Below are 24,023 nucleotides of genomic sequence, written 5' to 3'. Positions count from 1 at the left end.
CAACTCTTTGCAACTGTATGGACTACAGCCCACCAGCTCCTCTGTCCATGGGGGTTCTCCAGGTAAGGAGGGTTGCCATGCCTTCCTTCCTGGGGCTCTTCCCAACCCAGGGATCGAACCCAGGTCTCCCACATTGCAGGCAGATTCTTTACCATCTGAGCCAGCAAGGAAGCCCAAGAACACTGGAGTGACTAGCCTATCCCTTCTTCAGGAGATCTTGGTGACTGCAGCCATGAAATTAAAAGATGCTTCCACCTTGGAAGAAATGCTATGACTGACCTAGATAGCATATTAAAAAGCAGAGACATTACTTTGCCAACAAAGGTCCATCTAGTCAAAGCTATGGTTTTTCCAGTAGTCATGTATGGACGTGAAAGTTGGACTATAAGGAAAGCTGAGTGCCAAAGAATTGATGCTTTTGAACTATGGTGTTGGAAAAGACTCTTGAGAGTCCCTTGGACTGCAAGGAGATCCAACCAATTCATCCTAAAGGAAATCAGTCCTGAATATTTATTGGAAGGACTGATGTTGATGTTGAAACTCCAATACTTTGACCACCTGATGCAAAGAACTGACTCACTGGAAAAGACCCTGATGCTGGGAAAGATTGAAAACAGGAGAAGAAGGGGATGACCAAGGATGAGATGGTTGGATGGCATCACCAACTTATGGACATGAATTTGAGCAAGCTCCAGGAGTTGGTGATGAACAGAGAAGCCTGGCATGCTGCAGCCCATGGGGTCTCAAAGAGTCGGACATGACTGAGCAACTGAACTGACTGAAATCTGTGCAAATGTGTGAGGCATACTGATGGCCAAGACTCACTTTACATATAGGAATAAGCCTCTGGGCTACTCTTTTCAACCGTTAAAATAAGGAAAAATTTGCCCAGGAAAGAGAACACCTTCATGTTTTTCTTTTTCTTCTTGGCACCTTCAGATAAGACTTCAAAATTTTGTGGATTTCTCCAATTTTTATTTAGCAAAGCAATAAGAAAACATGAAGCATTAATTGTGGAGTCCTATCCCAAGGTCACAGGTGCAAGGCCTTGCACGAAGGCCACAGAAATGGAGCCTAGAACCAAGGTTGCCTCTGGAACTGATTGAGCTCTATTGCAACCATTACCAAATGTCCCCCTGACCTTACCAGCAAGCTTCCTGACCCCAAATTAGGCACAAATGCCCACCCCAGTAATTCTCACCCAATAATGCCCTAACCAATCACCTAATGCCACCATTACAGCCGAAATTTTCTTTATCATGAGGCTATAAAAATTGGCTACTAACCCATGAAAAGCATCAGCTCTCTCTTGAGCTGACCTGCTATTCAAATAGTGTTCCTTTGATTCTCCCCATTCTGTCAGGAGGTCAGCCTGCTGAGTTAGCAGCACCCTCATTGTCTATGCTCTTTGTTCTTGGTAAACTCACTCCTTTCTGCTTTACTCTGTGTCTGGAAATTCTTTTCCAACCCAAGTTCAGACTGCCATGACATTAATGAAGAAAGAAGTGTGAGACATGAAGGTCTCTGTATTTTACCTTGAAAACTCAACCCGATAATATTTGGATGAGAATACTAAAACTCCCTGGCCCCTTTACTTATACTGTACAATTAAATGACTAGGCAAAGGCCCTTACTCATTCTCCCAGAACAACATGATAATTTAGGGGGCTAGATGAAAAATCTGAGTCATTCTGTTATTGTTGGGATGGATAATTTTACCAGAGTCTGAGCCTGGTAATTTAGATGTATAGTGGTAAATAAATGACTTCTAAACTCTTGTTGACCAAATCTTTTATATGTTTATTCTTTTCTCTTTATGTTTGGTATTTAAATGTCAAGTTACTGTATTTACATCATTGGGTTTGTGAGTAAACAGTGAAGGTTTGGTTGAAAGGAAAAAAAAGGGAATTTAGAATGTTGAGGATGCAATTTCTTGCAGCAGCTAGGATAGCAAAAAATGAATGTTTAGACATAAAAATATCTTGATATCTGGCTATGGTCTGTCTTAGATGGATTACTTTTGTGGCTCTGACTCAGACTCATGTGCTTCTCAAAATCCCTTTTCAAAGGAGATTATTCCATTTTTCTTGTTATGTACCAGATTCTTTTCTTTACCAATGGTCTGTTCCAGCTGTCATTGGCTCCACTCCATTACTGGATTATGTTTCTGTTTCTTCAAATCATTCTACTCTTCTATGATTTTATGACAGTGTTCTGTTTTCTGCAGTGCTGCATACCCATATGCCTGGAACATAGTAAGCATTTAATTCATTTCACTGAATAAATTAAAAATGCACAAATCAGGCAGCTAGTTGTACATGTAGTAATAAGTAGTTCCATAAATGTGCATTTTCCAGAAGAGCAGAATCATAATTAAAACCACCTCAACATCAGTCACCAAACTCTTTGATGGTGAAGCCATTCTGTCATGCTTATTTAATTATACTGATGCTGGTCATACTGCTCTAGAAATTTGATGCCCAGATTTTGATTGATTCATGTCTTGCTGATGTACTGGGGGTTGGATTTTATCTTTGTGGATTTTTTATATTGAATTGATTATATTTTGCCATATATTTGAAGGCATTTTGCCATATATTTGCCATATATATGTTTGCTTCTATTGTTTATAATTATCAAGTGTCTACATCTTAATTAACATTTTAATTTTAAGATAATTAATATTTACTAAATCAATATTTGAGTTAAAACAACTAAGACAGACATAATTTAATTCCCACTTACTTTCCCAATTTATTTTTTAAGGATTTAAGATTTTCTTGGTTATAAAAAAAATAAAAATATAAAATTCTTTTGATTTTTTGATTTATCCAAGGAGGAAAAAGTAAATTAATGCAACCAGCTGTTAGACACAATGTATGTTGCTATAGCTAGTAACATGCCCTGCTTTTTTAGTGAAAATTTCCAAGTATATTTTTTGCCTAAACCCTAAGTCATTGCAATACAAATTCATGACTCTGTTTAAAGAAATGATTATAACTCAATATATAATTAAATCTTTTCTTTATTCACATTCTTCATCTGTTCATACTCTCAATGGGTGCATACACATATTCAGGAACATACTGAATCATGCTTGTAAGCTTGGATGGGTAGAGTCAGAATAATATAAGATCAGTGGGCATTTAAGAAAGGACAAAACATGCTTGAATTTTATGAGCTAGGAACACAAAGATGCAGATTCCACAATAGTAAAGATTATTGTCTCTGAAGCCAGAATGCCTGGATTCAAATCCTGGCCCAATTACCTACTTAGTGTGAGACTGGGCAAGTCACTTAACTTCTCTATGTCCAAGTTAACTCCTCTGTGAAATAACATCTAACAGGTAATCATGAGGATTAAATGAATAATATGTGTTGCTCAGAAGAGTGATTAGTACATAGTATACAATGCTAAGAATTATTTTTATCACTCTACCCGAAGGAATGTATTATGGTATTTGCAAAGGTGATAGGTAGGTAGGTAATGTCTCAAAGTTGAACTTAACGATTATGTATCCTTTTCCATGGCTATTCCAAAAATATCCATTGGTTGAACTCTGCTACACGGGTAATTCAAAATTCTTTGAATTTTTAGGGGAAAGCATAGATTAAAAAAAATATAAATACTCTAGTCAAAAATTGTTGATTACTAATCTATTTGTCCCTTTCTAATGGAAACACTATTTCTTTCAGTTATCCAACCCTCAGCTAAGTAAACATCCATTATGCTTGAAAGGAAGTTGACCCCATCTTTATTAAGTGGATTTCATTTGTTTTAAAGATGATACTATCCTCCATTCTCTCTGCAAGTGTTTAGCAACTAAGGTTTAAGTTAATCATCCTGTAGTACTTCCCTTAATTTTCTGTTGCTGCTGCTTAGTCTCTTCAGTCATGTCCGATTCTGTGCAACGTTATGGACTGTAGTCTGCCAGGCTCCTCTGTCCACGGGATTCTCTAGGCAAGAGTACTAGAGTGGGTTGCCATGCCCTCCTCCAGGGGATCTTCCTGACCCAGGGATCAAATCCGGGTCTCCTGCCTTGCAGGCAGATTCTTTACTGCTGAGCCACTAGGGAAGCATAGTGTCTGATAAAATACCCAGGGAAGCTAAAATAGGTTTTTTTGTGTGTGGAATACTTGCCTGATGCTAAGACAGAGTCAAAATAATCATCAAAAAGACAGATAACAAGTATTGGCCTGAAAGTGGAGAAAAGATAACACTTGGGCCCGAAAGCCATATGGAAGTTCTTGAAAAAATTAAAATCAAGACTACCATATGATTTGGCAATTCTACTTCTGGGAGTATATCCAAAGGAAACAAAAACAGTAACACAAAAACTGTAGTTCCAGGTTCATAGTAGCATTATTTATAATAGCTAAGACATAGAAACAACTTAAGTATCCATCAATAGATGAACGGATAAGAAGTTGGGTATACACACACACATATTTACAGATACAATACATATAAAATATACATTATGTTCACATATAAATATGTACATAATATATTATATATATATTATTCAGCCATAAAATAAGGAAATCTTAGCATTTGCAACAACATGAATGGAACTTGAAGGCATTATGCTAAATGAAATAAGTCAAAGAAAGACAAATACTGTATTAACTCATAAGTATAATCTAAAAAAAAAAAAAAACAAAGCCAAAAAACCTCACTAAACTCATTGAGAAAGAGATTTGTGGTGAAAAAAGATATGGAATGGGGGTGGGGAATTAAAAGAAGAGACCAAAAAGTACAAAATTCAGTTGTAAGATAAATAAGTGCTAGATATGTAATATACAACATGATGACCATAGTTAACACTGCTGTGTTATATATAAGAAAATTGCTGAGAGTAGATCCTAAGAGTTCTCATCACAGTTTTTTTCTTTTCTTTTTATCCTATCTGTATGATATGATGGATGTTAACTAAACCTATTTTATGGTGGTGATAGTTTTATGATGTATGTAAGTTAAATAAGTATGTTGTACACCTTAAACTTGAACATATTTAAGTATGTCAATTATTTCTCAGTAAAACTGGAAAAAAAGAACTGATGAAAGTTCATTACATTCCTCTATACTTTCCTGTGTATAAAAATGCAGTGTAGAATTACCACAACCCTCCTGCTACTGTCATGAAGATGAAGGGGACACATGGAGAGGAGAGAGCAGAGAGAATAAAGGAAGTCAATCTAGACCCCTTACAGAATGACAACAGATTATTGACTCAGCTATAGACTTTTCCAGTTATGTGTTGTAAGATAACACTTTCTGTCTTCAAATTTGTTTTCTATTTTTGTTTATTGCAACTGACAGTACCAATGTACATACACATTCATATGCACTCTGTGCATTTATGTTTCAGAAGAAAATCTGTGATAGTTTTCATTTGATGACAAATAACAGAAAACCCAAGCAAAAACAAGCTTATTATGATATAAAAATCAATCAGATCACATATTTGGAAGTTAAGTGGCATGGTATACAGGAGAACTAATTTAATCAACCATCAATAAGATGGCTGACAGGGCTCCACACTTTATACTTTATACATGTATACTTTAGATTTTATACATGTCCTGATATCAAGCATTATGATAATGTCTTTCTTTCAAATAAACTGAAACTTCTTTATTTAGGGGCATTCATTGAGCATTCACTTGTGTTTTATTGATATTATAGTTTCACCTCCTGGAGAGTGCTAATTTACTTACTAAACTTCAATCAGTTCTTGACTAGGGGAATGGAAGGGCTATGACTAACTTTAACTATAAGCCACAGTAAAACCCAATTGCATATACTGAGAAAAACACAGTATATACTAAACTACTTTCAATTCAAAAAAGTTAATAGCGGCTAGAGAAAAGGAAAGATATAAGCATCTGAATGCAAAGTTCCAAAGAGTAGCAAGAAGAGATAAGAAAGCCTTCCTCAGCCATCAATGCAAAGAAATAGAGGAAAACAACAGAATGGGAAAGACTAGAGATCTCTTCAAGAAAATTAGAGATACCAAGGGAATATTTCATGCAAAGATGGGCTCGATAAAGGACAGAAATGGTATGGACCTAACAGAAGCAGAAGATATTAAGAAGAGGTGGCAAGACTATACAGAAGAACTCTACAAAAAAGATCTTCACGACCCAGATAATCATGGTGGTGTGATCACTCATCTAGAGCCAGACATTCTGGAATGTGAAGTCAAGTGGGCCTTAGAAAGCATCACTACGAACAAAGCTAGTGGAGATGATGGAATTTCAGTTGAGCTATTTCAAATCCTGAAAGATGATGCTGTGAAAGTGCTGCACTCAATATGCCAGCAAATTTGGAAAACTGAGCAGTGGCCACAGGACTGGAAAAGGTCAGTTTTCATTCCAATCCCAAAGAAAGGCAATGCCAAAGAATGCTCAAACTACTGCACAATTGCACTCATCTCACACGCTAGTAAAGTAATGCTCAAAATTCTGCAAGCCAGGCTTCAGCAGTACGTGAACCGTGAACTTCCCAGATGTTCAAGCTGGTTTTAGAAAAGGCAAAGGAACCAGAGATCAAATTTCCAACATCCGCTGGATCATGGAAAAAGCAAGAGAGTTCCAGAAAAACATCTATTTCTGCTTTATTGACTATGCTAAAGCCTTTGACCATGTGGATCACAATAAACTGTGGAAAATTCTGAAAGAGATGGGAATACCAGACCACCTGACCTGCCTCTTGAGAAATCTGTGTGTAGGTCAGGAAGCAACAGTTAGAACTGGACATGGAACAACAGACTGGTTCCAAATAGGAAAAGGAGTATGTCAAGGCTGTATATTGTCACCCTGCTTATTTAACTTATATGCAGAGTACATCATGAGAAATGCTGGACTGGAAGAAGCACAAGCTGGAATCAAGATTGCCCAGAGAAGTATCAATAACCTTAGACATGCAGATGACACCACCGTTATGGCAGAAAGTGAAGAGGAACTCAAAAGCCTCTTGATGAAAGTGAAAGTGGAGAGTGAAAATGTTGGCTTAAAGCTCAATATTCAGAAAATGAAGATCATGGCATCCGGTCCCATCATTTCATGGGAAATAGATGGAGAAACAGTGGAAACAGTGTCAGACTTTATTTTTGTGGGCTCCAAAATCACTGTAGAGAGTGACTGCAGCCATGAAATTAAAAGACGCTTACTCCTTGGAAGGAAAGTTATGACCAACCTAGATAGCATATTCAAAAGCAGAGACAATACTTTGCCAACAAAGGTCTATCTAGTCAAGGCTATGTTTTTTCCAGTGGTCATGTATGGATGTGAGAGTTGGACTTGAAGAAAGCTGAGCACTGAAGAATTGATGCTCTTCAACTGTGGTGTTGGAGAAGACTCTTGAGAGTCCCTTGGACTGCAAAGAGATCCAACCAGTCCATTCTGAAGGAGATCAGCCCTGGGATTTCTTTGGAAGGGATGATGCTAAAGCTGAAACTCCAGTACTTTGGCCACCTCATTCGAAGAATGAGGAATAGAAAAGACTCTGATGCTGGGAGGGATTGGGGGCAGGAGAAGGGGACGACAGAGGATGAGATGGCTGGATGGCATCACTGACTCTATGGACGTGAGTCTGAGTGAACTCCGGGAGTTGGTGATGGACAGGGAGGCCTGGCGTGCTGCGATTCATGGGGTCAGAAAGAGTCAGACAGGACTGAGTGACTGAACTGAACTGAACAGAACTGAATATGTAATGAGTGTGTAGTGTATTTCAGACACTACTGTAAGGATTTTGCATTTATGTTGTCATTTAGTCCTCACAGAAAACTGCAATTTAGGTATTATTATGTCTTCTTTTCAAAAAAGAGAAAAATAAGGGACAAGAAGGATGCAATCATTGGACAAGGTCACACAGTTTGCAAATGTCATGACATACACCTATATTCCTATCCACTTGTAAAGACCATGCTCTTTTTCACTAGGCCAAGTATATTTCTGATACTCATAGCAATGGAAGAAGATAAGCTACAGAACATGATGAATGAGAGTTCATTCTGCCCCTTGTCATTTACTGTAAATCAGTTTGGTTGAAATCAACAACTATTAGCACAGTACAAGTACGATGTGAACAAGTTCATGGAAGGGAGAGCGTATCTGTATCATTTGGAGAGTAGAGCTGTCAAGACTTGGCTATTGCCTAAGGGGCAAGATATTCACTGCAGATGATACTCTGGAATTGCTCTTTGAAGGAGATACCCCCAGTTTAAGAATTCGGCTTTAATTTTCATGAGACATTAGGACTGTGGCTTTTTTTTAAATAAATAAGAAATAGAATGTCAGATATATACACAGTATGGAAAAGTACAGAATAATCACATAATGGCCTTAACAAACAAAAGGTCTATGATGAAGCTTTTGTTTGATAAAAAATTCATTAAAATTAAATTGATAATGCTATTTAATGATGAAAATATTTAACATAAGCATTGTGAGAAGAACATAGAATGGTGAAAGATAAAATTATTTCTATGATGACCAAAAATGCAGCCCAGCCATATATAAAAACTTGTGTGAAACCTCATGTTCTCCAAGGGAAATACACAATAAATATGCTGCTGAAACTATGTTCTCTTCTCAGTAAACATTGTGTGTCTGTATGTGTGTGTGTTCATGTATTTTTTTCACTAAATAAAAATTTGTGTGAAACTTCACCTTCTGCAAGAAAAACATACAATAAATATACAGTTGAAGCTATTTTCTTTTTTCTGTAGATACCCTGTGTCTGCATGGGTGTGTGTGTGTTTGTCTTTTATTCACTAGGAGAAAGGGTGTACCTCTTGATAACACTAAACTGGGCCCTACACATACTTTAGCAACTAATTTCCTATGGTTTTATCTTAAACTACAATTATTTTAAATCAAGAATGGACTGGCATATATCAGCATACCCAGAATGCAAAATCGGAGCTTCTTCGGTTCTAGGGATACTCGTTGGTTTCACACATGGAAACTGAGGCTGTGTAAACTGGGTGAAAAATTGAGTAAACAAAGTTAATGGATTTTTTAATGTAATAATAGAACTTTATATATAATAACAAAAGTGTCTCTGATCCTGATAATTATTGAGCCTCCTATCTGCCTACACTGCGGGAGACCTGAGTTCAATCCCTGGGTTGGGAAGATCCCCTGGAGAAGGGAAAGGCTACCCTCTCCAGTATTCTGGCCTAGAGAACTCCATGGACTGTATAATCCATGGGGTTACAAAGAGTCAGATACACTGAGCGACTTTCACTTCACTATCTGAGAAAAGAGGATTATTCATGGAGAGTCTCTTTGCTTTTCTTTTCTGTTGGCTTATCAGTGGTATCTGTGGCAACAAAAACAGTGTTCCATTAAGATCTCCCTTCAAGATAGAATGTGTTGTGAGGAATAAAGTTAGTTGTGAGTCTAGTCAAAGCTATGATTTTTGCAAACCATAGTCAAAAGCTCTGGTTTATGGTTCTTCTCATCAGGTGGCCAAAGTATTGGAGCTTCATCTTCAGCATGAGTCCTTCCAGGACTGATTTCCTTTAGGATTGATTGATTTGATCTCCTTGCAGTCCAAGGGACTCTCAAGAGTCTTCTCCAACAGCACAGTTCAAAGCATCAGTTCTTTGGCGCTCAGCTTTCTTTATGGCCTCTTACATTCATACATGACTAGCTGGAAAACCATAGCTTTGACTGGAAAAACCATAGCTTTGACTAGACAGACCTTTGTTGGCAAAGTAATGTCTCTGCTTTTTAATATGCTGTCTAGGTTGCTCATAGATTTTCTTCCAAGGAGGAAGCATTTTTTAATTTCATAGCTGCAGTCACCATCTGCAGTGATTTTGGAGCCCAAGAAAATAAAGCCTTTCACTGTTTCCCCATCTATTTGTCATGAAGTGATAACACCGGTTGCCATGATCTTCATTTTTTGAATGTAGAATTTTAAAGCAGTCTTTTTACTCTCCTCTTTCACTTTCATCAAGAGGCTCTTTAGTTCTTATTTGCTTTCTGCCATAAGGGTGGTGCCATCTGCATATCTGAGGTTATTGATATTTCTCCCGGCAATCTTGACCCCAGCTTGTGCTTCATCCAGCCCAGCATTTCACATGATGTACTCTGCATATAAGTTAAATAAACAGAGGGACAATATATAGCCTTGTGGTACTCCTTTCCTAATTTGGAATCAGTGTGTTGTTCCTTGTCCAGTTCTAACTACTGCTTCTTGACTTGCATACAGCTTTACTAGGAGACAGGTAATGGGGCCTGGTTTTCCCATCTCTTTAAGAATTCCCATAGTTTGTTGTGATCTACACACTAAAAGGCTTTAGTGAAGTCAATGAAGCAGAAATAGCTGTTCTTTTTGTGGGAAAGATGTTTTTCTAAACAAAGAAAATTGATTACAAAAATATACTGTTACTAAGATATAGGAACTTCTGCACTTCAAAAACATGGTCATGATTTCTAATTCAGGTTGTGAGTACCATGATAACATCTTTTAATGAAGAATCACCATATTCTTCCCAATTGCATTGGAGAAATGGAAGATTGACCTGAGAAGGGCAAAGTGATCTTCCAGAAAAATGAATAAATCTACAGAAATTAAGACAAACATTCACAGTTTACACAGTTTTACATCTTGCAACAAATATCAGGTATTAAAAGTACTTCATCGGTGGTATTAAAAAACAGCCATGGGATTTCTCTGGCAGACCAGCAGTTAAGACTCTGCTCAAAATGCAGGAGGTGAGGGTTTGATCCCTGGTCTGGGAACCAGGATCCCACATGTCCCCACATGCATTGCAATGCAGCCAAAAAAACACAAAGACAATCATAACCTCAAACCACAAACCATGGGACACGCTTGCCAAAACTGTAAAGCCTAGACTGAGATGAGGAACGTATTGAACATTATTGCCTTTAAACTTTAGTAAAGTACATATTCTCCATAAGTATCATCTTCATGGAAGGCATATGTGAGTGTAGCTTGATTAGAGATTAGATCTAGTTCAGTATAGTCTTAGGTTTTAGATAGAATGTCCAGAAAGTAACTCAGTTAAAATAACTACATAGGGAAACTAAGAGAAAAATTAAGACGATAAGCAACTTCTTTAATTTAGGATTTGGACACCTAACTCCAGGATACGACAGAGTGTGAAGTGGAGTGAAAGAGGAAGAGCCAGATCATCAAACAGATGGTCTGGGCCTGAACAGGAATTGCTATGAGGCCCATGAGTTTCTTAAACAAGACTTGAGGGGGATTATGTCCCTCGTACAAAGAGCGTTATCAGATACAAAGAAAATGGAAGGGTGTGTGTTCCAGAAAATAAGTGCTCTCTGTGCTTTATTTCCAATTGCCTCTCTGTACATTGTATTTTCTGAAGACCATTGCTAATTCAAAGATGAATCTTAATGGGAAATAAACTAATAAAATTTTGATGCATTAAAACTGCTAATCATAAAAAGAATAGACACATAATCAAAACATAAACATCATGCACCTCAAGAAAAATGCTTACATAAAAATATAGGGAGACATTAGAAATTATCCTTCAAAATCTCAAAATAATGAAAGAAAACTTTTTTTTTTAGTAGTAAAGAACTGAAAGAAAAGTCTTAAGATAGCAGAAGACAATACATCAGTGCAAAAGAAAAGTTTGTGAATAGAGCATGGGGAAGAAGTGGGAGTGAATTAAAATATTTAAGATACTATGGAAACAAAAAAAGATAAAGTAAAATGGTTGAAAAGAATGTCAGAAATATGTGGGTAGCTTTGAGCCAAAACACATAATAAAAGGAAAATCCTTACTAATTAAATAGGACTACAAAACATTAAAAATATAGTAACAAAAGACATCTGGGCCACACAGAATTAGTGCTTTTGTCGAGAACAGAATACAAACAATATAAAAATCTATTCAAATTCAAATAATAGGTGAAAATTCTGAAACAAAGACTGAAATCTGTAGATTTGTAGAGCATGCTATTTACCAGGGAAAACTGATAGAAAAGAACAAGCACCAGACATGTCTTGAGGATTTAACATCCTTAATAGATGGTATCCAGACAGACAGGAGCAGCCTCTTATGCCAGAAGACAGTGTTTTCTAGCTAGTAAATGATGTCTACAAATATGAGAGATATGAAATATAACCCCAGGCTTTTTCTCAGGTAAATGTTCATCATATTAACAGCAGCAGATAGAAGATCACAGTGTCTAAGAATTTTAGCAAATTTAGTGTCAAATAGACAAACAAAAGTATTCTGCAACAACCAGTATAGCAAGCACAGTACTTTAGAAACTCCCTTGAGGAGATGGGAAGAGAAATTGTTGGGAGTAATTTTAATCCTTTTAACTACAAAACTGAATTCAGTTATAGTAACTATCAGTTTAGAAAGAAAGTATTCAATATGAACATAAGTATATTAATAACATAAATCAAAGGAGTAAGAAAAAGAGACATATAAATGTACATTATATCATCTTTCCTAATAGTAAATAAAAGCTATATTAATTGAAACAATTTTTTTAAAAGCCAGAAAATGCCAATGATTCCATAAATCTATGAAAGAGTATATAGAGTCTTTGTTTTACTGTTATTGTATATTATCTACGAATTTCAAAAATTTCAAAGTAAGTTGTGACAAAATGTGAAAATCGTTTAAATAAAACTCCAATCACTTCAAGTTTTCATTGTATTTCTAAATCTTAACTTTAGAAGAATATTTTAGGGAAAAAAATGTCATTTTTGGTAAGGAAGGAATTGCCTAGTTCTAAAAGTTTTATGGAAATTTGGAGTTATACACAATTAAAATTAAATATAATTTTATTAAGACTAAAATACACCTCTAAAATTAAATCTGTATTTCTTTCTCTCTAGAGAGTTATCTGGAATAATGCTGATCAAATATTACAGATGTTTCTAGTAATTAGAATTTGGATGATCTTTCTTAAAAAGACTATCTCATATTGCTGAAAAGCATGATTTTTTAAAATTAAATAATATGTAAGTAAAGTTTTATACACACACATGCACATATTGATAAACTGTCAGAAATATAATAGCAGTGAGAGGATACACATTTTAGACTTTGAAAAGCATTTTTTATGATTTGAAAAGTACCTTTATTAAGTTTGTTACATGTTCAGCTACTAAAGGACATACCTTCTTTTCAATTAACAACAACAACGAAAAAGAATTAAAATTATAAATGTCAAGATTTAATATAACAGAAAAATTTAGGAAAAATTATCACAAACATGACAGGAAATGGGTTTCCTTAGCATTTAAAATTTCATCATATTATAAAGAAAATATACATTTGTTGGTGAAGAATATAAGACATGAATAAAAAGTTAGAAAGAGTAAAAAAGAAAATAATTGTTAAATATTTTATAAGACCTATAGTACTTAAAGAAATTGAATATAAAAATGACGACACAGCACCTTTGATTTGGGCTACTTAAAAAATTTCTTAAAATAATGGTGCACTAAGATGACCCAGCGGGATGGTACGGGGAGGGAGGAGGGAGTGGGGTTCGGGATGGGGAACACGTGTATACCTGTGCCGGATTCATGTTGATGTATGGAGAAACCAATACAATATTGTAAAGTAATTAACCTCCAATTAAAATAAATAAATTTATATTAAAAATAATATTTATTTATTTATTTATGGTTGTGCTGGGTATTCATTGCTGCATGGGCTTTTCTTTAGTTGCGACAAGCAGGGACTACTCTGTAGTTGCAGTGGGCAGGACTCTCATTTCAGCGGCTTCTCTTAATGCAGAGCACGGGCTCTCAGCCATTCAGCCTTCAGTAGTCGTGGTATGTGGGATCAGGGGTTGTGGCTGCTTGGCTCAAGAGCACAGGCTCAATAGTTGTGGTGCCCAGAGCGCAGTTGCTGTGTGCCATGAGGGCTCCTCCCTGATCAGTGTTCAAAGCCCTGTATCCTGCATTTGACATGCCAATTCTTTACCACTGAGCCACCAGGGAAGCCCCTATTTGGGCTAGTTTTAAAGTGAGAATTAGCAAGTTTTAAGTTAGATTAGAAAGACAATCTTCATTACCTTCCCACTAGTCTTAACATTGGAACAGTGTTAAGGAAAAATTTTTTCCAGCACAGTAGATTCTTTCAAAAAATATTCTTTATTACAATGTGTTTCAAAAATATGACTTCTAGGAATTTATCCTAAGGGAAAAAAAAAAAAAACCCTAATAGACACTGATACTGTTGGAGGCATTGTATGAAATAATGGGAAAAGGATGGACTCTCGAGCAAGGCTGCCGGAGCTCACATCTTATGACCGCCTCTTCCTAGCTGTGTGAACATCACTGTGCCTCAGTTGCTCATCTGGCAGTAAGTATAGCCACAGGGTTGTTATGAAGGTTAAATCAGTCCAAGTGGAAATGTGGTAAGAAGATCTAGTGCTAGCTGTTATTATATGCAAATATCCCATATTCATATTTTTAACAGCGAAAGTTATAACAAACTTAATGTTTAAAGATACTGGAATGATTAAATACATTATAGTCCACATATGTTGGTGATGGGCAGGGAGGCCTACGTGCTGCAGTCCATGGGGTCGCAAAGAGTCGGACACGACTGAGCAACTGAACTACTACTACTACCGCATGCTGCATTCTGAAACCACTGTAAGGGCTTCAGTTAATAGAAAATAGTAAGAAAATTTTAAAAATATAAACATTCAAATCCTTTATTAATTCTAGAAAAAAAACAGGAGTTACACATGAGAGACATGATTATAACATTCAACATGTCTATGTATAATGTAGATAATCTAGGTATAATGTAATCTAAGTATAAAGTAGATACTAGATATTGAACTAATCAAAAGTGCAAATTAACTAAGGCATATCTTGGACATATTGTGGGCTTGGTTTCAGATCACTATAATAAAGCAAATATTGCTATAAAGCAAGTCACACTAATTTTTATGGTTTCCAAGTGCATAAGTTATATTTACAGTATTCTGTAGCCTAACTGTGCACTAGTATTGGCTAAAACAAATGCACATACCTTAGTTAAAAGTGCTTTATTGTTGAAAAATGCTAACCATCGTGTGAACCTTTGGCAAGTTTGTGCTGGTGGAGGGTCTTGCCTTGTGATGACTACTGAATAACCAGGATGGTGGTTGCTGAAGGTTGGGCTAGCTTTGTCAATTTCTTAAAATAAGACAACAATGAAATTAGCCACATTGATTGACTCTCCATTTCATGAATGATTTCTCAACAGAATGTAATGATTTGGACAGCATTTACCTACAGAACTTCTTTCAAAATTGGAGTAAGTCCTCTCAAAATCGGCCACTTCTTTATCAACAAAGTTTATGTAATATTCTAAATCCTTTATCGTCTTCTCAACAACCTTCACAGCATCCTCATCAGGTGTAGATTCTATCTCAAGAAGCTACTTTCTTTATGCATCCCTAAGAAGCAACTCTTCCATTTCCTAACATTTTCAGATTGCAGCAATTCACTCTTATCTTCAAGCTCCACTTACAATTTTGCTTCTGCTGCTATTTTCACCATGCCTGCGGTGTTTTCACCATGCCTGCAGTTACTTCATCCACTGAAGTCTTGAACATTTCAAAGTCATCCATGAGGGTTGGAATCAACACCTTCCAAACTCCTACATAAAGCTGACATTTGGATCTCTTCACTAATGTTCTTCACGGAGTCTGAAACGGTGATCCTCTTCAGAAGGTTTTCAATTTACTTTGCCCAGATTCATTGCAGAAATCACTATCAACCACAATGGCAGCCTTACAAAATTTCAAGAATTAGATTCGAAACTCAAAATTACTTATAATCCATGGGCTGCAGAATGGATGTGTTAGCTGGCATGAAAACAATATTATCATTATATATCTCCATCAGACCTCTTGGGTGACTAGCTGCATTGTCAGTGAGCAGTAATATTTTGAAAGGAGTCTTTCAAAACTGAAGACATGGTGGAAAAGCAGCAAAAGCATAATTATAATTGGAGCCTGAAGATGAGACTGAATTGCTGCAGTCTTACAACAACAAACAAACAAAAAAGGCCCCCAGTCGTGTCTGACTCTTTGCAACCCCATGGACTACACAGTCCATGTGATTCTCCAGGCCAGAATACTGGAGTGGGTAGCCTTTCCCTTCTCCAGGGGATCTTCCCAACCCAGGGATCAAACCCAGGTCTCCCACATTGCAGGCAGATTCTTTACAAGCTGAGCCACAAGGGAAGCCCGATTCCACAAGGGAATCTTACAATAAATGTTAAAAAATGAAGAGTTGCTTCTTGTGGATAAGTAAACTAGTTTCTTGGGATAGAATCTTCACCTGGTAAGGATGCTGTGAAGATTGTTGAGAGGAATCTTTTGCAATAGGAAAGAAATCTTTTCTGAACGGTCTCAACTTTAAATATTCAATGAACCGTGTTGCCAATAGATGTGCTGTCATCCAGCACATCTATGTGTTTCATTTATAGACAAGGCAGAGTAGGTTTAGCATAAATCTTAAAGGTCTTAAGAGTTTCAAATAGGTAAATAAGCATTGGCTTCAACTTCAAATCCCCCACTGCATTAGACCCTAACAAGAGAGCCAATCTGTCCTTTCAAGATTTTTTTGATTTTAAATTAATTTATTTTTAATTGAAAAATAATTACTTTACAGAATTTTGTTGTTTTCTGTCAATCCTCAACATGAATACCTCAACATAGGTATTACTTTGCCAACAAAGGTCCGTCTAGTCAAGGCTATGGTTTTCCCAGTGGTCATGTATGGATGTGAGAGTTGGACTGTGAAGAAAGCTGAGCACCAAAGAATTGATGCTTTTGAACTGTGGTGTTGGAGAAGACTCTTGAGAGTCCCTTGGACTGCAAGGAGATCCAACCAGTCCATTCTGAAGGAGATCAGCCCTGGGATTTCTTTGGAAGGAATGATGCTAAAGCTGAAACTCCAGTACTTTGGCCACCTCACGTGAAGAGTTGACTCATTGGAAAAGACTCTGATGCTGGGAGGGATTGGGGGCAGGAGGAGAAGGGGATGACAGAGGATGAGAGGGCTGGATGGCATCATGGACTCGATGGACATGAGTCTGGGTGAACTCCGGGAGCTGGTGATGGACAGGGAGGCCTGGTGGGCTGCGATTCATGGGTTTGCAAAGAGTCGGACATGACTGAGTGACTGAACTGAACTGAACTGAACTGATACATATATCCCCTGCCTTTCAAACCTCCAAGCTTTGAAGCCAGGCAGTGACTTCACCTCTTTTGCTGTGAAAATCTTAGGTATTATTTTTCCCAATATAAGCTGGTTTCATTGTTTATCTTAGCTAGATCTTATGGATAACTTGCTGCAGCTTCAACAACAGCATTTGCTGCTTTACTTTGTACTTTTATGATATGAAGTTGGCTTCTTTCCTTAAACCTCATGAAGAAACTTCTGTTATCTTCAAACATTTCTTCTGCAGCTTCCTCATTTCTCTCAACCTTCAAAACATTGAAGAGAATCAGGCTCTTGTTCTGGATTAGGCTTTGGCTTAAGGGAATATTGTGGCTGGTTTGATCTATCTAGATCACTAAAACTTTCTCCTTATCAACCATAAGGGTGTTTCACTTTCTTATCACTTGTGTGTTCACTGGAGTGGTACTTTCTATTTTTTTCAAGAACTGTCCCTTTGCATTCACAACTTGGCTAACTGTTTGCTTCAAGAAGACTAGGTTTCTGCCCATCTCAGCTTTGGACATGACTTCTTTACCAAGCTTCATCATTTATAGCTTTTGATTTAAATTTGAGAGACACGTCACTCTTTTCCTTTCCTTTGAACACTCAGAAGCCACTATAGGGTTATTAACTGGCCTAATTTCAGTATTGTTGTGTTTCAGGGAATGAGTAGGCACAAAGAGGGAAAGAAATGAGGGAAAGGCCAATGGGTAGAGCAGTCAGAACACATACAACATTTATGGATTAAGTTTTCCATTTTATATGGATGTGGTTCATGGTGTCTCAAAACAGTCAACAGTAACATCAAAGATTTCCTGGTCACAAATCAAGGTAATAAATATAATAACAATGGAAACATTTGAAATATTGCTGCTGCTGCTGCTGCTAAGTCACTTCAGTCGTGTCCGACTCTGTGCGACCCCATAGACGGCAGCCCACCAGGCTCCCCCATCCCTGGGATTCTCCAGGCAAGAACACTGGAGTGGGTTGCCATTTCCAGTTACCAAAATGGGACACAGCAAATGCTATTGGAAAAACTGAGCCGATAGACTTGCTTGACACAAGGTTGCTACAGAATTTCAATTTGTAAAAATAAGCAGTATCTTCAAAGAGCAGTGAAAAGAGGTAAGCTTGTATGTTGGAAAGAAGGATACTTAAGTAAGATGCAATTAAGTGGGAGAAACTAAATCTACATCTTCCACAGTGGTAAGTAAAGCTTACAATGGGAAATCAAAAAGTAAAAAATTAAGCTTGCTATTCACAGAGTATAAAATGTATTCATCGGTATACAATAAGACTAATGCAGCATTAATAAGGCTCTTATTTACCACTCTCACGCCAGGACACCCTGTCCTAAGTACTTTTCTGAATTTATTTCTGCAAAAGTAGAACAAAGGCCAATTATCTAGACACTTCTGAATAGCTCAGGCTAACAGACCCTTAGATCAATTATGGGTCATATTTGATGGGCCCTAAAACAGAAATGAACACAGCATGCTTAAAAAACCGAAAGAAGGCTCATGTGGTTTGTGCACTATGAAATAAATTTTATAATACAAAATTCAGAGGCTATTCAGGTGTGTGATGAGAATAAAACTTTCAAAAGATAGCTGAACGCTACTTTATGACGTCTGTTATGTGAGTGAAAAATCAGTATGTATATATTATTGCAGATTATCATTAGGTACAGACAAATTAAGCCTCATGAAACAGGAATTATGGATTGAAACTGTAGGGAGAACCATATATTTCTTTTTTTTTTTTTTTTTAGTATTCCTAAACTAAGCCAAAATATAGAAACTTATGCTCCTTGAGAAGTAGTGGCAAGAAAGAACCTTCCTATCCTTCCATGTCATTCTCGCATACCTACATTGATTGCTGAATCTGCAAGCGGTATTGTGGCATGCAGAGCTCCAACTTCTTTCTACCTCTGTGCTCCATGAAGTAAGTGAACTTAGGTTACAGGTCATGCTAGACTGGAGTTCTGCCTGACTTGCTCCTGGTTCTTAGGGTCTCATTTAGTCTAGAGAAAACCTTCATGCCTCATGTAGCTGCCTAAGAAGTTACAACAAAAGATGTAGAATAACCCAGCTGACACCTACATAATATAAACTGCTGGATTAGAATCTCTATAGCAAAAACCCAAAACAGAACAGCGTAAAACAGAAACATTCAAAAGGTCTTCTTGGTATAGTTTTTGCCATGTATGCTCATGTCATAATCAAAGGGTTAATTTGAATTTCCAAAGAAAACAAAATTTTCTAAACCACTAAATTTTATTATGTACCTACGAAACAACTTGCATGACAAGAACTTCCTATAAATTTTGTACTCTATATCCCTGAGAGATTATTCAATTTAACTCAGTTTTTGTTCGATTGTTTTCTTGTATTGTCCTCAGCCATTCGTTGAAGTCTTATGTACCATCACAATTTGGTTACCATAACCAGGGAAATACATTGTAGGATGCGTTGGGCCCATACATAGAGAGAAGCATGTATAGTGTAAGTAGCAGAAATCCTAGGAATCCTTACCTTGGGCCTGCAGGAGGTGACCTAAGGGCAAAGCTTGTTAAAGGCCCAGATGCTAACTGTAAAGTTAGCAGCATTGAAGATGGATTTGTCTTGTAAGTAAGAATTCCAGGAATTATTAGGAAATGGGATTCTGTTAAGACTCAGATATTCTAAAAATGTTTTTCCTTAATGCCTGAACATTATATAAAATTGTGAATTTTGAGTTCTGCAAAATGTGACTAGAACAAAAGTTATATTAATTAGTTTGTATTCATGATATTCCTTACTCAAAGAGAATATTGCTGTTACCAGATTAATATTTCTTTTTCTCCTCTCCCTGAAATTAAAAAGATTCTAGCTTATTAAAGATTGACTAAATTGACTTTCATAATAAAAGACAGGAAAGAAAAGGAAGTGGAGGAAAAGAAAAAAAAATATTTGTTGGGGATGGAGGAAGAATGATGACTATACATGTCATCATTATAGGAAGGGTGTTGTAAGGGGAATGTTATAAATATTGATGAGAATGATACATTTTGATTCTCTTCAGAATCCTCTGAAAAATATAAGCCAGTGGTTTTCAACTGTCTTGAAAATAGTTTAGTTGCTGAACTGTATCTGCTTGACTTCTAAATTATTTGGACACACCTACTGATCTAAGTAACATTGCATCTGTAAATCAGTAGATAAATTTATTTATACCTATAGATAGCTAACTCTATTTCACTTTAGCAAAATATTCATAAGCATTGCTATAATATATACAGGATGGAAACTGAGAAACAGCTCAGCAATAATTTTTCTAACAACATTATTGCCACCAATCTCAAGCTGATTAATTTATCCAATACTTAGCCATGCATCTCTACAAATTTTTCTTACTTAAGAATCCTTGGAACAGTATATTGTATTTTTATGCTTTAAGTTCTCTTGATACTGAAACTGGATTTGCCTTTCAGGAATCATCTGGTAACTTTGGGCTATAGTAATTCTAAGCCATCTTATGCATTCTATAAACTAATAAGCTACTAAAGAAAATTCTCATATACAAAATTTTGAAGCCAGCTGCTTTCCATTTTCATGTTTCATGTACAAACTTGCTTACAAGGCACCAAAATAGAATTATGTGACTCATAAGGAAATACTTTCTCATATTCTGAAGACTGTTAGAAAATAGTCATTGACCATGGCCAACTTATTTTCTTGGAGAAGGAAGACAAATTCATGAAGTAATATAGCTCATGTGAACTTTTGGTTCACACTTTTCTAGAAACAAGACTTTAAAATATATATTACTCTAATACCACCTCAGAGCTAAGTTCTTTTCTGCAGTCTGGGTTAATTCACTGCTTATCTCTTGCTGCATCATTTCCAAAATTGTTTAGATTCCTATTTAGCTCGACTGCTTATATGTGAATACAGTTACTATTGCTGTACCTTCAAGAAAGACCTTGCCATTTAGTTGCAATTTTAGCTGACAGCCTCCGGCTGTTAGTGCCTGAAGGATGGGCCTCACTTTCAAGCCAAGGTCAAGTACTCCCAGAGTAGCTCCCTGTCAATGACTGGGCAGAATGAGGACAGCAGAGCCTGGTGATTTCTGCAATGAAAGACTTACCTGATGTGCCAGCTGTGCTCCTGAGTTATCCTTTGGGTTGACTAAGATTGTCATAAGTGCGTTATAATCCGAGTCTCTCTCTGCCCAGTCTTGCTTCCTATGATCCTGGGGGTTATCTCTCACTAAATCTCTTACACTACTAACTTCATTTCAGCATCTGACCAGAGATTATGAAAGACTCCATACATCCAACGTCAAAAATACATGTCTGAACCTTATTTGCACAGTTGATGATGTGAGAGGAAAGAACTTTGGACTCATAGCCAGAGGTTATGGGTTTAATTCTTGTTGCCTACATTTTCTAACTTTCTGCCTGGCGAAATCATTTAACCTGTCTAGTAATTAGTGTCTTCATCAGTAAAATAAGTAAATATCTCCTTGTCCAGATGATAGTTTGAGGCTAAAACGAAAGCATGTATGGTGCTGGGATTTTGAGAAATGCTCTAATACTTGTGTTTATTCCCTGGCGGCTCAGATGGTAAAGAATCTGCCTGCAATGCAGGAGACCTGGGTTTGATCTCTGGGTTGGGAAGATCCTTTGGAGAAGGGAATGACAAGCTATTCTTGCCTGGAAAAATCACACGGGCAGAGAAGCCTGGTGGGCTACAGTCCATGGAATTGCAAAGAACTGGACATGACTGAGTGATTAACACTAATAGTGTTGAGTGAAGCAAATGATCATCAAACTGTAACTTGTTGTTTTCAGATCTCACTCTCATCCCATCCTGTCAGTATTTTTGTCCTTAAGGTATTAGAGAAATGGATCCGTTCATACACTGACACTCATCATGCTTTAGAAAATATTATTTCTCCAGTCTTTTAAGGCATAGTGGGTATATTTCCAGGTCATCATTTGTACAAAAATGTCCAAGCAGAGTGACAAAGTGCTGAGAAATCAAACATGAATAATATAGGATTTCTGCACTTACCTTTCTCCAAGTCTAGTGAGGAAATCTGCAAAGTCGACAGTCACAGACGAACTGTCAGAAAGAGAAGTAGGTACATAAGCTACCATGATAGCACAAGGAAGTGTGCTTAGTCACTCAGTCATGTGTCTGACTCTTTGTATCCCCAAGGACAGTAGCCCACCAGGCCCTTCTGTCCATGGGGATTCTCCAGATAAGAATACTAGAGTGGGTTGCATGACCTTCTCCAGGGGATCTTCCCAACCCAGGGATCAAACCCAGGTCTCCCGCATTGCAGGCAGATTCTTTACCATCTGAGCCACCAGGGAAGCCTGAGGGAAGCACAAGGAAGGATTGATAATCTTTCAGGGGTCAGGGTGATTATATTAAGGAGGTGATATTTAATCTTAATGTGAATGCATCACCCCAACAAAAGCAAACTGTGGAAAAAGGAGATAGGTGAACTGGCATTTACAAAGGGCTGGAGTTATAATAGAGCAAGATTCTTTCAAGTAATTTAATTTCTTATATACATATATAATGTTGGTATATATGGTGTTTGCATAGGACAGAAAGCCACAAGTATAGGGGAGAGATGGGAGTATAAAAAAGCAATAAGGTGATCAGGTCATGGGCCTCTTATACATTACACTAAACTTTGAATCTGATGGAATGGAAAGCAGAGGACAGTATTTTTAAGAGATAAGATTAGCTTTTTTACACTGAAATAATTTTACTCTGAAAGTAGCATAGAGATGGGATATACGTGGGGGATGAAGAGATAAAAACTATAATTATGAAATCATGATAGTGGTGACAGTTCTACCCACCCTCCCCCCCCCCAAAAAAAAAGCCAAATGTTAAGTGACATCAGTGACATGTATTGGTCACTAATTGGGCGTAGCAGAGGGAGTGATATGGGCTGAAGAGGGCTCCTGAAGTGGCTTTCTGATTTCTAGGCTGAGATTAGATCGTGATAATGAAGAAGAGGGGAGATAGTTTTTATTTATGTTTTTATTTTTAGGAGGAGTACGGATTAGAGTTCAGTTCAGGATGTAATAAATCTGCGTTGTCCTCAAGATATCCTGAGATGTGCATGTGTAGTGGGATTTATTTCTCTTACTCCAGAGCTTATCTGCGCTTCAGCCTAGGTTGGCGTATTCAAGAGACTTGGGAATCAACAATATGGAAATGAAGATTAAAATCGTAGGAGTCTCTCAATTTGTCTAGAGGCAAAGGACAGTGATAAAAAAGCGAATTTTCATGTCACCATAAAAAAAAAAGTTTAAAAAAGGAAGAAATATACTTGTAACACAAATTGAAAAATGGTTCACTTCTTTTTTCCACAACAAAACTGATTGAGTATGTTTCTGCCTTTTTGCCCAATGAAAACATTCAATTATATGAGTTGACGAAAAGTCTTTATTTAATAATACATTTCCTTAAATTCACTATTTTGAGTGAGTTCAAAATATATTTCTTGAACTACCATGAATTTTGACATAAAAATAAGTTCAAGTAATTTTATTTCCCCCGTTTAACGTTTCAAGGCAAACTTCAGAGATGACAACCTGAACTATAGCTTAGGGATAACGCCTGGCTGCTGGCAGCTGTGGCTCTTAATCTTCAGGTTTGGAACCTTGGTTTCTCCAGCTTTGTCCCTAACATTCACTCGTGGGAGCCAATCAGGGACCCAAGGGAAGCAGGATTGCCTGCGTCACCAGCCCCGGCAAACAGATGGCTCCCCTTGCTCTTAGTTTCCAAATGAAAATGAAAAC

The 24,023-nt window shown here is 37.0% G+C and overlaps 1 pseudogene; it reads right to left on the bottom strand.

Annotated features, from left to right (window-relative positions):
* LOC133235333 (tigger transposable element-derived protein 1-like) overlaps positions 1 to 22,355 on the bottom strand; it is a 92,436-nt pseudogene extending 70,081 nt beyond the window's left edge.
* Positions 22,356 to 24,023: the final 1,668 nt, after the last annotated feature.

This window comes from Bos javanicus, chromosome 2 (assembly GCF_032452875.1).
Source record: "Bos javanicus breed banteng chromosome 2, ARS-OSU_banteng_1.0, whole genome shotgun sequence".
In the NCBI taxonomy this organism is placed as follows: domain Eukaryota; kingdom Metazoa; phylum Chordata; class Mammalia; order Artiodactyla; family Bovidae; genus Bos; species Bos javanicus.
The sequence above is the reverse complement of the archived record's forward strand: the minus strand, read 5'-3'. Positions and strand labels throughout refer to the sequence as shown.